This window comes from Lissotriton helveticus, chromosome 6 (assembly GCF_964261635.1).
Source record: "Lissotriton helveticus chromosome 6, aLisHel1.1, whole genome shotgun sequence".
NCBI classification, from domain to species: Eukaryota; Metazoa; Chordata; class Amphibia; order Caudata; family Salamandridae; genus Lissotriton; species Lissotriton helveticus.
The window spans coordinates 944,777,724-944,790,150 of NC_136067.1; positions in this window are offsets into that span (position 1 = coordinate 944,777,724).

The window sequence follows — 12,427 nt, forward strand, 5'->3', positions numbered from 1 at the left end:
CACCACCCAGGAAACCGTACAGCTGTCACGACAGCAATGGAGCCAGAAGCCCCGGCCCCCAAACCCGCAGCCCCAGCAAGAACGGGACATGACACCCCAAGAGTCCACGGACCCCAACACCCAGGCGAGCCAAAAACAGAGGGCAAGCCTGAGTCCCAGGACAGGCCAGAGGACTCCCAGTCAAGGCAGGGGAGTCGCCGGAACCCGTAGCACCACCCGCAGAAGGGCAGCGCCGTCCCCGACCGAGGAAGCCCGGGAACAGGGAGGGGGAGCAGAGGCACAGAGCCAGGCCGGTGCCAGGACACAGAATACAGCACGAGCTGCCAGCGGACCCGAACACCACCACAGAGCAGCAGCGCCCGCTCAAGTGATGTACGAGAGAAACACCCTGCCAGCCGGATCACCCCGGCACAAACCCCAGTGCAGGAAGGAACAGGATGACAGCACGGGAAAAGGAAAAAGATCCCGAAATCGGGAATCAGCCGCAGCGGGGGCCAACCCCAGGAACAAGGCCCCCACTCGACCCGCATCCCAGAAGCCAGCACGGAGTACAAAGCGTCCTCAGCATGCAACACAACCACCATGCATCGAACAATTCCAGGCAGGAGAACAGAGGTTAGAGGGGAAGCAGCACTGTGGCAGAGCGCATTCCACGCATGTACGAGGCCCCGGGTCCACCCCCGGCATCTCCAGGTGTCTCTGTCCAGTGCCTCGGCCGTTTTCCAGAAGGCACCTATGAAAACGAGGAAGGAAGGCAACAGCAAACAAAAAGGCACCAGGGGGGCAAACACACCAAGGGCGCCCGGCAGGAAAGGAAAAGAACCCGAAAATGGGACTTACCCGGAGCAGGGGCCAACCCCAGGAACAAAGCCCCCACACCACCGTCTGCCCGGAATCCAACAGGAGCCCATTCAGCGAGGCACGGCTCCCCGGCCAGGCTCGGGAAGCCGAGCCCGTGATCTGGAAGCAACCGGGAACTCCAGCACCAGCCACAAAGGGCCGGTAGGTGCATGCAGCACACAGCAAAGCCGGGAACTTCCTCAATTCAAACACCGGCTCCAAACAGAGACTGACTCCAAGCAAGCTCGGCAGGCCAGGAGGCAGTCCAGGGAACCCCTTGCCCACACAGCCAGGCAGCAGGGCGGGGGGAGAAGATAAGCACCGCCACTCAAACCCAGCAGGAGCAGCACCAGCACACCAAACAGCCTGTCGACAGTCAGAAAAAAGAACAGGAGGGCTGCTGGGTGAGTACTGCTTATGTACTCCCGGGGGTAGGGGCAGTATTAGTGTCCCAGCATTCCTCTTGGTTTTTTTTTCTGTCGGGAGATGGGCATCTCCACTTGTAAGTATGAAGGTGTCGAGGACGGAGGGACCTGGGGGTAATGCACTACTAGCTGGAGCTTCTCAATCATTGCTGTCCCCACTCAAAGGCGCACTTCACTTGCCAGCTTGGTTAGTCCACACTGGAAGTGAATTTGAACACATTTTCTGGCTTGCTCAAGATATTTGGCTGTCAAAAAGATCAAAGAAGTCAAATTTGTCTTCATTTTAAAATATCCAAATTCGGAACCTCTAGTGGTCAGCGACAATATTTCTCTTGTGGCCCCTTCCTCGTGAAGCTCTCGTCCTCTAGACTTGAAACCTTTAACAATAATCATCACCTTCAGAAACATATAAAGACCCAACTTTTTAAAACAACACCTACTGTAGCGCCTTGCAACGAACAAAAGATTGATATAAAATGGCATGTCCTTAATGGTCATTTCTTTAGTCAACTATTACATACCTGCAAACTTAAACATACATTCCACTGTGTGAGATGAAGGTGGGGCCTTGCAAGGGGCAGGGCCTCGTGCATAGAGCTACTTAAGAAGCACTCTACCCCTCACCAGGCAACTCACCCTTTCCCACAATTAAAACAACAAAAAAGGTGTTGCTGAGGCTGTCCTCGATATCCTGAGGTGTTTTCATACCTCTTAATGAACATTGACTGCTTACAGCCACCACAAAAAAACAGGTAAGCCACTTTATGCAGTGATTTTCAGCTTTTCTTTCCTGTAACTGTGTGGCTTCAGTTCCCTCGCCTGGGGGTACCTGTGTGAAGGGAGTCGAAATCATGTGACCTTCTGAGTTGGTACGTCTGTTATTATGTTAGGCTGTCATTTCCCAAATCTAGATATAACCGTGTTACTCTAGAATGTTTCATTGTATAGTGCTCAATACCAATGAAGTCCAGGTGAGTAATATAAATGTTTAAAATAAATAAAAAAATAACTAAATCTTTGTTGCTCTGTAGCTTTTCATTTGTGCTTTGAAATTTACATTGGGCGCAGTGTGCAAGCGTGGTGCTTTGACCATGGGTAATAGAGTAAACGAGGAAGGAACCTGTGCTGCTCTCCTCAGTCCTCAAGGTGTCCTCCATTCATCTATGTCGCATTTTTGTCTCTTTCCCTGCTGTTAACCTCATTTTCTGGTGGCCATTTTTTTAATGAGGGGCAGTAAATAGGACTGGATAGAACTAAAAGGCAGTTTTTGGGTTTCGCCTGCCGAAGGCTGCGCTCTGCGCAGCTTTTCGGCGCAGGTGAAATCCTATGTTGACAATAAGGAGTTCGGGAACGTCCCCCGGCTCTCATTGGCTAGCTCCATAAATGGAGGCTAGCCATTGGGTGCCGGATCTGTCCGTCAAGGCCGGACCAGATTCGGGGGCGTTCCCGAGATTTTTTCCCTGGGCGGAGTTACGTTTTTTCCCGTTCCCTCCCCTTTCCCGCCGTCCGTGTCCTCTCCCGCCCCCCTCCCGCCGTCCGTGTTCTCTCCCGCCCCCCTCCCGTCGTCCGTGTTCTCTCCCGCCCCCTCCCGTCGTCCGTGTTCTCTCCCGCCCCCCTCCCGTCGTCCGTGTTCTCTCCCGCCCCCCTCCCGTCGTCCGTGTTCTCTCCCTCCCGCACAATTTTCGGTTCGCTGACAGCTGCCTGTCCTTTGACGTCACCCTGTCTGCACGTGCCCCTTCATTAGCAGGCGGGGAGCCCCCGCTCTCGCGTGCAGCCTCTCTGCCCCCCTCCTGCGACGGCAGAGCTTCTGCAAACAGCTGCCCAGATCCGAGCAGGTTAGTGGGGACCAGTGATCCCTCCCCTCCCCCCGCCGACTCCCACACAGATGCCTCGGATAGCGCTGCGTCCCCAGCACCTCCTGCCCCTCTACTGAGGGACAGGAGGGGGAGGGGCGGACATTTGCAGAGCTGGGGAAGAAGGTGGAGTGAGGGGGGGCAGAATGTGAAAATGGTGGAGTGAGGGAGGGCAGAATGTGGAAATGGTGGAGTGAGGGAGGGTAGAATGTGTAGATGGTGAAGTGAGGCAGGGTAGAATTGATTGTGGGGATGATGGAGTGGGAGGAACCGCGGAGCACAAATGGGAAGACGGCGGGGGGAGGGTCGCCTGCAGAAGCGGATGAAGGCTGGAAGTGGAGCTCGCTGAGTGGGGCTTTCTGGGGAGGGAAGTGTGTGGAGATGCTGTAGTGAGGGCGCCTCCCGCCTGCCCTGATGGAGAGTGGGATGCTGATGAGGCGAGTCAACGTGAAGATGGAGCAGTGGGGGTGCTGGGGGCGGGGACAGAATGTTGAGCGGGTGACGGGAGGGGTCATCTGGTGAAGGTTGCAGAGAGGGCATAAGCCCCCATCAAAACATTCCGATTTTCAGTGAACATTTCGGAGCTGGGCCTGTGGAAGGAGCCCCGGGCTGTGGCCGAGAGAGCGGCCGGCCCCTTGCTTCGGAGATTTTCGATCTCAATGCCATTATATTCACCTGAGCTCTCGCTCGCCTCTATGAATGCCTTGCGTCTTTTCCCATTTTAACACTTCTAGCTTTTTCCTTAAGGTTAAATCGGCTATTTGCAGAGTCCCCTCCCGAGTCCAGGCCCCTCTGTACACCGTACAGGCGTACACGGGCGCTGTGCCCGTGAGCTATCTATAGCTGCCTCCCGGGCCTGCTTTGCGAGGGTATTATGTGCGTGCCCCACCCCTCGGGGATGAACCAACAGCTTGGGGGTGATGGGGGCTCTTGACAAAGGACAATTTTCACCGCCCGCGCCCCTCCTCTGCCGCCAGGCCCCTCTCGCCGGGCAGCCTCCTTTTATAGTCAGCCGGAGTTGCTCCTGCGGCTGGTCCGCCCCCAGAAGCCAAGGTCTGGAGGTATATAGGGGTGCAGCGACGTCTCCTGCTGTCCTGCTCACCTCTGTGCTCTCTGCTCCTCCTCTTCTCCGTTCATCTCGGTATTTCTGCTCCTCCTTTTGTGCACGCATTTTCATCCCCCGCTACTCCTCTACTTTCATGGCTCATCATTGACACCAGGGCAACTTGTTCCTCCTTTTTTCCATTATCCTAATTACTTTTTGCTCCTCCTTTTCTCCACTCGTAGTGGTACTTTCCGCTTCTTCTTTGCCCTCATCGCGCCATTGTCCTCCATTTACCCCAAGACTATAATCTACTTTTCATTATTCACCCTGGTGTGCTACGTCCCCGTTTTTGTCTGCTCGTCTTTTTCTTCAGCTGTTTGTATTCACTGCGCCTCATTCCCCCCACTTGCCTGGCTTCTCTGCGCTTCTTTTCAACGCACCTCACTACTGTGCTCCTCATTTTCTCTGCTGATTTGAAAACGCTACTTCTTTTCTCCTGCAGGGGGTAGTTCCTACAGACTCCAGGCCCCATCATGCCCCCCAAGAAGATTGAACCCAAGAAGGACGCCAAGGCGGCTCCTGCCGCAGCACCTGCGCCCGCCGCCTCCGAGCCCCCGAAGGAGCCTGCATTTGACCCTAAAAATATTACTGTGAGTAGCTCATGTACATTGAATTGCAGTATTATTCTAGCCCGCTGTTTCCAAGAGGATCAATCTTTCCCATTTAGGGTCTCATGACGTCAGCTTTAAACGCTGCGTTAACACTATAATTGCCGACAATGTCAAGTGTTGTAATTACCAGTTGCAGCAGTTCTGTGCTAATATAAGGTTTGAATATCGAAATGGGGGAATAACTGCGGGGGATCTGAGGTCGCAGATTATTCCCCATTCTGAACAGTTTGCTCTAGATGAATGCTGCTTGCTTTTTATTGCTGAAATGCTCTGGGTGTGTGTGTGTGTGTGGCTGGCTCTGGGTGTGTGTGGCTGGCTCTGGGTGTGTGTGGCTGGCTCTGGTTGTGTGTGGCTGGCTCTGGGTGTGTGTGGCTGGCTCTGGGTGTGTGTGGCTGGCTCTGGGTGTGTGTGGCTGGCTCTAGGTGTGTGTGGCTGGCTTTGGGTGTGTGGCTGGCTTTGGGTGTGTGTGTGTGGCTCTGGGTGTGTGTGGTAGTAACTGCTGTCTGCTGAGCTCGTCCGTAGGGTACAATAGGTCTCACATTTGCGAGAGATTAAGCTAATGGCAATGTAAATGACAATGCCATTTATTTATCTGTTTTCAAAACCAAATAAATACAAATTTTGTCATTTACAATGCCAATAGCTCTAACTTTTCCAAAGGCGAAACCATTGCATTGTAAATGCTTGTTTAGGGGGTCATTACGATGACGGTGACACTGCCACCAACAGGCTGGGGTGAATGTGTGACATTGATCCACATTCTGTCCATCATTGTTGTGTTTGCAGTTACCGCTCTAAGTGTACTGGGGATGCTCAGACGTGAGTCCCAGGCACTCCACATCACTGGAATCAAGCTAGCCGGGCTGAAGAGAGGTGTTACCTCGAAACCGGGCCGGTCCTCGGATGCTTGTTTCCGTTCTGGGACGGACATGGCTTTTGTAGTTCGGACTGGACTGTTCCCATGGGGCACAGGGTCAGCGCTGATTTGCATATCGCCATTGTCTAACCCAGGGTGGTGTGGAGTGGAAAAACGATGGATTTGGGCCCAGATCTTTGGACTGGGGTGAATGTGTGACATTGATCCACATTCTGTCCATCATTGTTGTGTTTGCAGTTACCGCTCTAAGTGTACTGGGGATGCTCAGACGTGAGTCCCAGGCACTCCACATCACTGGAATCAAGCTAGCCGGGCTGAAGAGAGGTGTTACCTCGAAACCGGGCCGGTCCTCGGATGCTTGTTTCCGTTCTGGGACAGACATGGCTTTTGTCGTTCGGACTGGACTGTTCCCATGGGGCACAGGGTCAGCGCTGATTTGCATATCGCCATTGTCTAACCCAGGGTGGTGTGGAGTGGAAAAACGATGGATTTGGGCCCAGATCTTTGGACTGGGGTGAATGTGTGACATTGATCCACATTCTGTCCATCATTGTTGTGTTTGCAGTTGGCGGTTTCACCGCCATCGGAAGGCCATTCCCTGCCCGCCCCATTACGGTAGCTGGATGTTCCTTACCGCCACGCATGGGCTCCTTGAGACTGCCGGTGCAGTGGTGGGCCTCCCAATACCTGCACTGGTGGTGGTGTCTACAAGGCACTGCCATAGGCATTAGGATGTCCCTCCCTTCCAACCTTCCCATGTTGTTCAACCGCCATGAAAAGGCTGACGGGGATGGACACTGGGGGCGCGTAGGGGGCCCCTCTTTCCCCAGCACATTTCCCCATATCCCTGCACCATGTGGCAGGCACTGATGGTGCCTGTCATGTAGTGCAGGGATATGTAAAATGGCCCGTTTTCGCATTGCGGCGGGTGCTGCAGCCAGCCGCACCCACCTTAATGTAAAATATGGGCAATGCGACCGCTGTGGTCGCGGTTGCATTGTAATTGGTCCTGCGGGACTGCTGTCTTGTAGGCGGCCTGTCCCAGTCCCCAATATGATGAGTCCGTCCGCTATCGAAATGACCCCATTAATTCTATGTACTCTGGCACAGAGGCCTCCCACTGTACCCCACAGCACCTCATATGTAGAAACAAGGCATATTTGGCACAGATTCTATTCTGCTGTAACTCTGAACAGCCTGCCCCTGTAATACGCAGGAGTTTTAGTAACGCACAGGCACATTTTGTACAACTCACATTGCAGTTCATGTAACAAAGCATGACTTTCTATAGTTACTTGGAGTTTATGTTATTTTTGTGAGCATGCCCGGCCACCTTCTTCATTGCAAAAGTTGTATCGTAAATTGGCCTGCCTCAGTGTCGTTGCTGCCCGAGAACTTCAGTCCGGTCGGTATTATATTTTGATTTTAAAAAAATGCAATTATTACCTTCATTTTGCCAAGCGTATTGTGAAACTCTCAGTTTTTCATTTAAATCGGCTCGTTTAGAATAGGGTAAGCTCAAAGGAATGTTTGGTTGGCTAAACCACAAGACCCCGATCCCACATCCGCAGAAGTATGACTTCTCAAATGGAGCCTAATTGTTAAAATAACAAATTGCATATCACGACTGCAAATAGCTTCATTTGTCCTGGGCAATGACGGACAACAGTCATTTCCAAAATCAAGAGCCAAATCCACCGATATAATCTCGGTGAACTGGGGAATTGTGTAAAATCAGAAAACAGAACGACGTGAATGAGCAAATGGACATTAGCCACGGAAAGCTATAACTGTGTAAAGACACTCCTGGGAGGTTTGGCGCAACAGAGGTAAAAAATAAAAAAAAACAGAGAGGAAACAAAAACACGTCCTTAATCACGCTATTCAGATTGCGTGCAATTACTTGCTTTTGTTATTTGCTGAACGCATTGAACCCCTGAAGAGAGGGCTCTTAAGAACACTATTTTTACATCTTCCAAAAACAGATTTGCTCAAACGCGTGCCAACAATTCTTACACACAGTGGGACAGATTAATGAAAAAATGCCCCTACAAGTGTGTGTGTTTCTTTTGGCTGCAGATTCCGGGTCAGAAACAGGGCCTGCGGTCGGAGGGAAGGGAAAGCCGCGAGAATCCTCGTGTGCTCTCACTTTTTGGCAGACTGGGCCCTACAGATCGGTACATTGGTTCCCATGAGCCACGCGGTGATGATCTCAACAGGATCCCTTTCTCTATCTGGCCAATGGAGTGCCGCCATATGGAGAAGCCCTAAGGGACCCATGAATGTAAATGCCCTTAATTACATTCTTGTTTTAACTTATTACCTTTTTAAGCATAACTTGGGGATAGAAATGTAATTCAGTACTACATTGTGTGAGTCCATACTGAAAACCGTAAGAAAGAGGAGAATACACTGTTGCCAGTCGATATTTCTTCCTTCTTCTAGCTTTGTGTATGTTTCTTAGGCCAGCTTGCGCCAAGCCGGAATGTGAAAAAGGAATCTCCGTTTGTAAATAAGGGATGTGCTTGATATGTGCCTACCGCACCACAAATACACATTTCCACCACTGCAAATATAGGTGACTGTTTATTGAATGCAGTGTTTTTTGCAGATGTACAATTTTGGAATAGCACAACCTGAGCTAAAATATTAAATCCAGCCATGCTTTCTATTCAAAGAAACATTCAGTGGATTGTAAAAAAAGATAATTAATATAGTGCTTACTACCACTGATGAGGCATTGAAGCCCTTTCTTGCGAGTAGCAGGCTAGGCTACACCAGAACCCAAGGTTAGAGGTCAATAGGTAGTAGATTAGTAATATGTGCCTCCTTATCATTGTAGGATTAACTGAGCTCAGTTTGTGCTCTTGACTTGAGATCACATACATTTACTCCAGACATTTTGAATAGTGATGGATAAAATGACAAGATTAGTGGACTTTGTGACATGCAAAGTACACTTGACAGCCTAGAAATCAAATGCAAATGTGGCAGTTTTTCCATTTTCGTAAGTGTAGGATTAAGGACAAGAAAGGGAGTGCAAAATGCAGTCTGCTCCTCCATACTTTTTTTTTTAATGATAATCATTTACTCTTACCTGATTCGACATTTGTAGTTATGTATTTAAGGATTTACTCTGCCGAACAAATTATGTAAACCACTAGCCATTTCATAGCAGAAGCCGGGTAGAGGAGCTTGAGTAACACACTCCCACTGGACATTTATTTCAATCATCACCATCACCCAAACAAAACCTTTCTCTACAGGGTCACACTTGAACAGAAAATATGCCCGGCCTCCAAGATAAAAGTGGTACCCCAAAGTGAACGAGATAGGTGAAAAGGTGGCCCACGCTTGCAATTCGGGGTAGTTTTGAACTTGTAAAGAGAGGCTGTATAGATTATTTTGCAATGTATGGGAAACTACTGGCATTTGGGCTTGCTGCAGGCAGTTTTTGTGGTAATAACAGGGAAGTCAACAGTAAAAACCGACCCACAGACCATAAAACAGGCCCATAAACTGCCAAAACACCAATCTAACACTTGCCTGTCAGACCAGCCCTTCTGGCACTGCCAGTTTGTCCTATTGGCCGGTCCAAACCTGATTTTCACCCAGGGTTCTCTATACAAGCACCAAGTTATCACCTGAGCAGTAATGTGATATGAGATTTCGTAGCTGTTGTGACTGAAGTTCTTCCCGTACCCTACAATGATTGCTTTTGGAACCTCAAAGGAGTGTAGAAGTAGCACTCCCCATGACCCGTCCATCATGGTAGCAAGCTAATGTATTATCATATTAACATTGCACATCCATGAAAGTCAAGGGCCAAAAATACGGCCCCAGGATTGTTACCTGTCGCTCGGCAAAAAAAGTGAAATGCTGCAAAGCAGAGCAGCAATAAGCCAATAACCAGGTGGACAAGCAGGGATTTATCATGGAAAGGCACATTTAAATACTCTGAAGGTGTCAACAGCTGAACTGACTTAAAGAATGTGGGGCAAACATTCCACTGTGCGGATACGTTCATTATATTGAACCTGAAGGACAAAGTGCGGCAGAGTAAAAGCAAACAAAAAAGAAAGGATACCATTTGATCTGTTCACATCTAATGCAATAACTATAGGCTAGTTAGAAGGATGTGCAGAGAAGAATGGTCTTCTATTCTTTAGGGTGTAAGAAATGCAGCTTTGTCACTGGGAAAATTGCAGGAATGACATACGTGCCAAGTAGGGTGGTTGAATACATAACAGCCCTGATTGGTAGCAGCAGAGTAGGCACAATGTGAATGCTCCAGGGGGATAACAGCCTTTACCTCGCATGCCTTTACTACACATATGCCTTTACCACGCATGGCAAGTATATTTAAGGCAAGTATATATCTATATATTTTTATCACTGTAAAGAACAAAGGTTACAGGAACACAATAGTTAGGCTCAGATTTCACACATACAAAACCATAGAAATTCAGCAGTTATAGATACCTGAGCTAACTATAACTTGCACCACCGCAATGCACTGCTTATGACCTCAAATATATACCATCAAGCATGGTCAGTGACATCTCAAATGTTGTTACTGATGATATCATCCACAGAACTACTCCCACTCCCACCCACACCCCCAAACAAACTCATACACACACTCACACAACTACTCCATACCCATTCAGAGCCTTACAGCCACCCACATACCCACTCAATCACCCCTGCAGCCCCTCACACAACCACTCACTCATACAGTCACTTCCACATCCACTCACTCACCCATGCAGCCACTCTCACAAACACTCACTCAACATACAGCCTCTCACACAACCACTTACTCACCCATACAGCAACTCATAGAACCACTCACTCAGACACTGATACAGCCACTCACTCAACCTTCCATCACTTCTACAGCCACTCACAGACCCACACAACCACTTACATACCGATGTAGATATCACTCTACAATACAGCCACTCACACACCCACTCACTTATTCATACAAACAGCTACTCACTCACCTTACTGTCAGTTACACAGTCACTCACCTAAACAGCCACTCACAACCAAACAGCCACTGAACAGCAATTTACTCACCCATACAGCCACTCACTCACTTTTACAGCCAATCATATAGCTAGTCACTCACCCATACAGCCACTCACACACCTACATACTCACTGATACAGAGAGTCACGCAGCCACTCAGAAGACATATATTATAAATACTGTGAGCAAATACTAGAATAGCAATAATAGTCATGTAACTTACGCAGTAGCTTAGCATATCTGTTTACATTTCGAAAACATTTATGAAACTCTAACATTCACTGGAAGGCTTCATCAGTGATGTCATCAGTAATGTCATTTGAGATGTCATCAGTGATGTCACTGGCCATGTCATGACTGATGTAATATGTGAGGTCTTAAGCAGTGCATTGCTTGGGCGGAGATATAATTCGCTCAGGTAACTATTCCTGCTGAATTTCTATGGTTTTGTATGTGTGAAATCTGAGCCTAACTATTCAGTACATTTCTAAGGTTTTTAATTTTATTTCCTAACTATAATGTACCTGTATCCTTTGTTTTTTCAGTGAGTAAGTAAGTTTATTGCTTGATTAATTAAAATCTTAGCAGTACACACATCAGTATAAAATGTATAAAAGGATACATATATGTGACATCATTTCATATTGTCTTAAAAAAACAACGTGATGGATATGCATTAAAATCGACCCATTTTCTGGTTAAAATTACATACAGTTTGTTTGTGATGGAGGTATAAAATTTAAGGAAGACGTAAGGGTAAGACCCCATCTGGAGGTGACGCCAGTGTCCGTAGTTCTAATAGTCTATTGTGTGGTCATGGATGACTGCCTCAGGGTCGGAACGTAGTGGGAGTCAAAGAGAGTTGCCGGATAAAAGAGCTTGGGTGCGCGCAACTGTGCTCAGGCTGCGGCGAGAAGCTTTATTTGGGCAGTTTTCATGTAGCTGACGAAGCTGCAGGTTAGTTTAACGTTGGCCCCGCTGAAGCACGCCTTCACTGCCTGTCTGCACATCCAGATATGCATTTCATTTATATGCGGTTTTAGCAGTTCTCTCCTCTCCCGGTCTAGGGACTTACATATGCATAGGAGATGCAGCATATCTTCTTTAGTTTCGCCGCATAGTCTGCATTGTGTGGATATGAATATACGTTTCCAGGGGGGCAAATGTGGTTTGACAGGAAGGATGCCCATCCTCAGGGCCAAGAAGCCTTCTTTTAAAGGCCCTGAGAAGCTGGTACCGAGATACGGTTGTGGTGAGCATTTTGAATAGCTTTGTATCACGAACCAGCTATGGGCCCTCTTATTTAGACATTCTTTATCATTTGCGGTGGAGACGAACTTTGTTGACTTATTCACTAGGTCTTTTACGTTCTTGAATGGGAGTCCTGACTCCCATATATTCTCCAGGGCTAACAAGCTGATCCCTGATTGGAGGTAGTCTTTGGCCGGTGAGGCATGTTTCCTTGATATTTCCTTCCATAGGAATGAGTTCAGCGAGCCCGCCTCTGCACTCTTTATTTTATACCAGCTCTTTACATACGCGGCCTTCCTGCTTATTCTCTGGTTTACTTTTCCAAATTCGAGGCGTAGTTGGGCTGGGGAGGTGTATTTAGGAAGCTTGAAGATTATTCTTAAAGCTTTAGCGACCGTTTTATTGAGGGTTTCTTCATCCAACCCTCG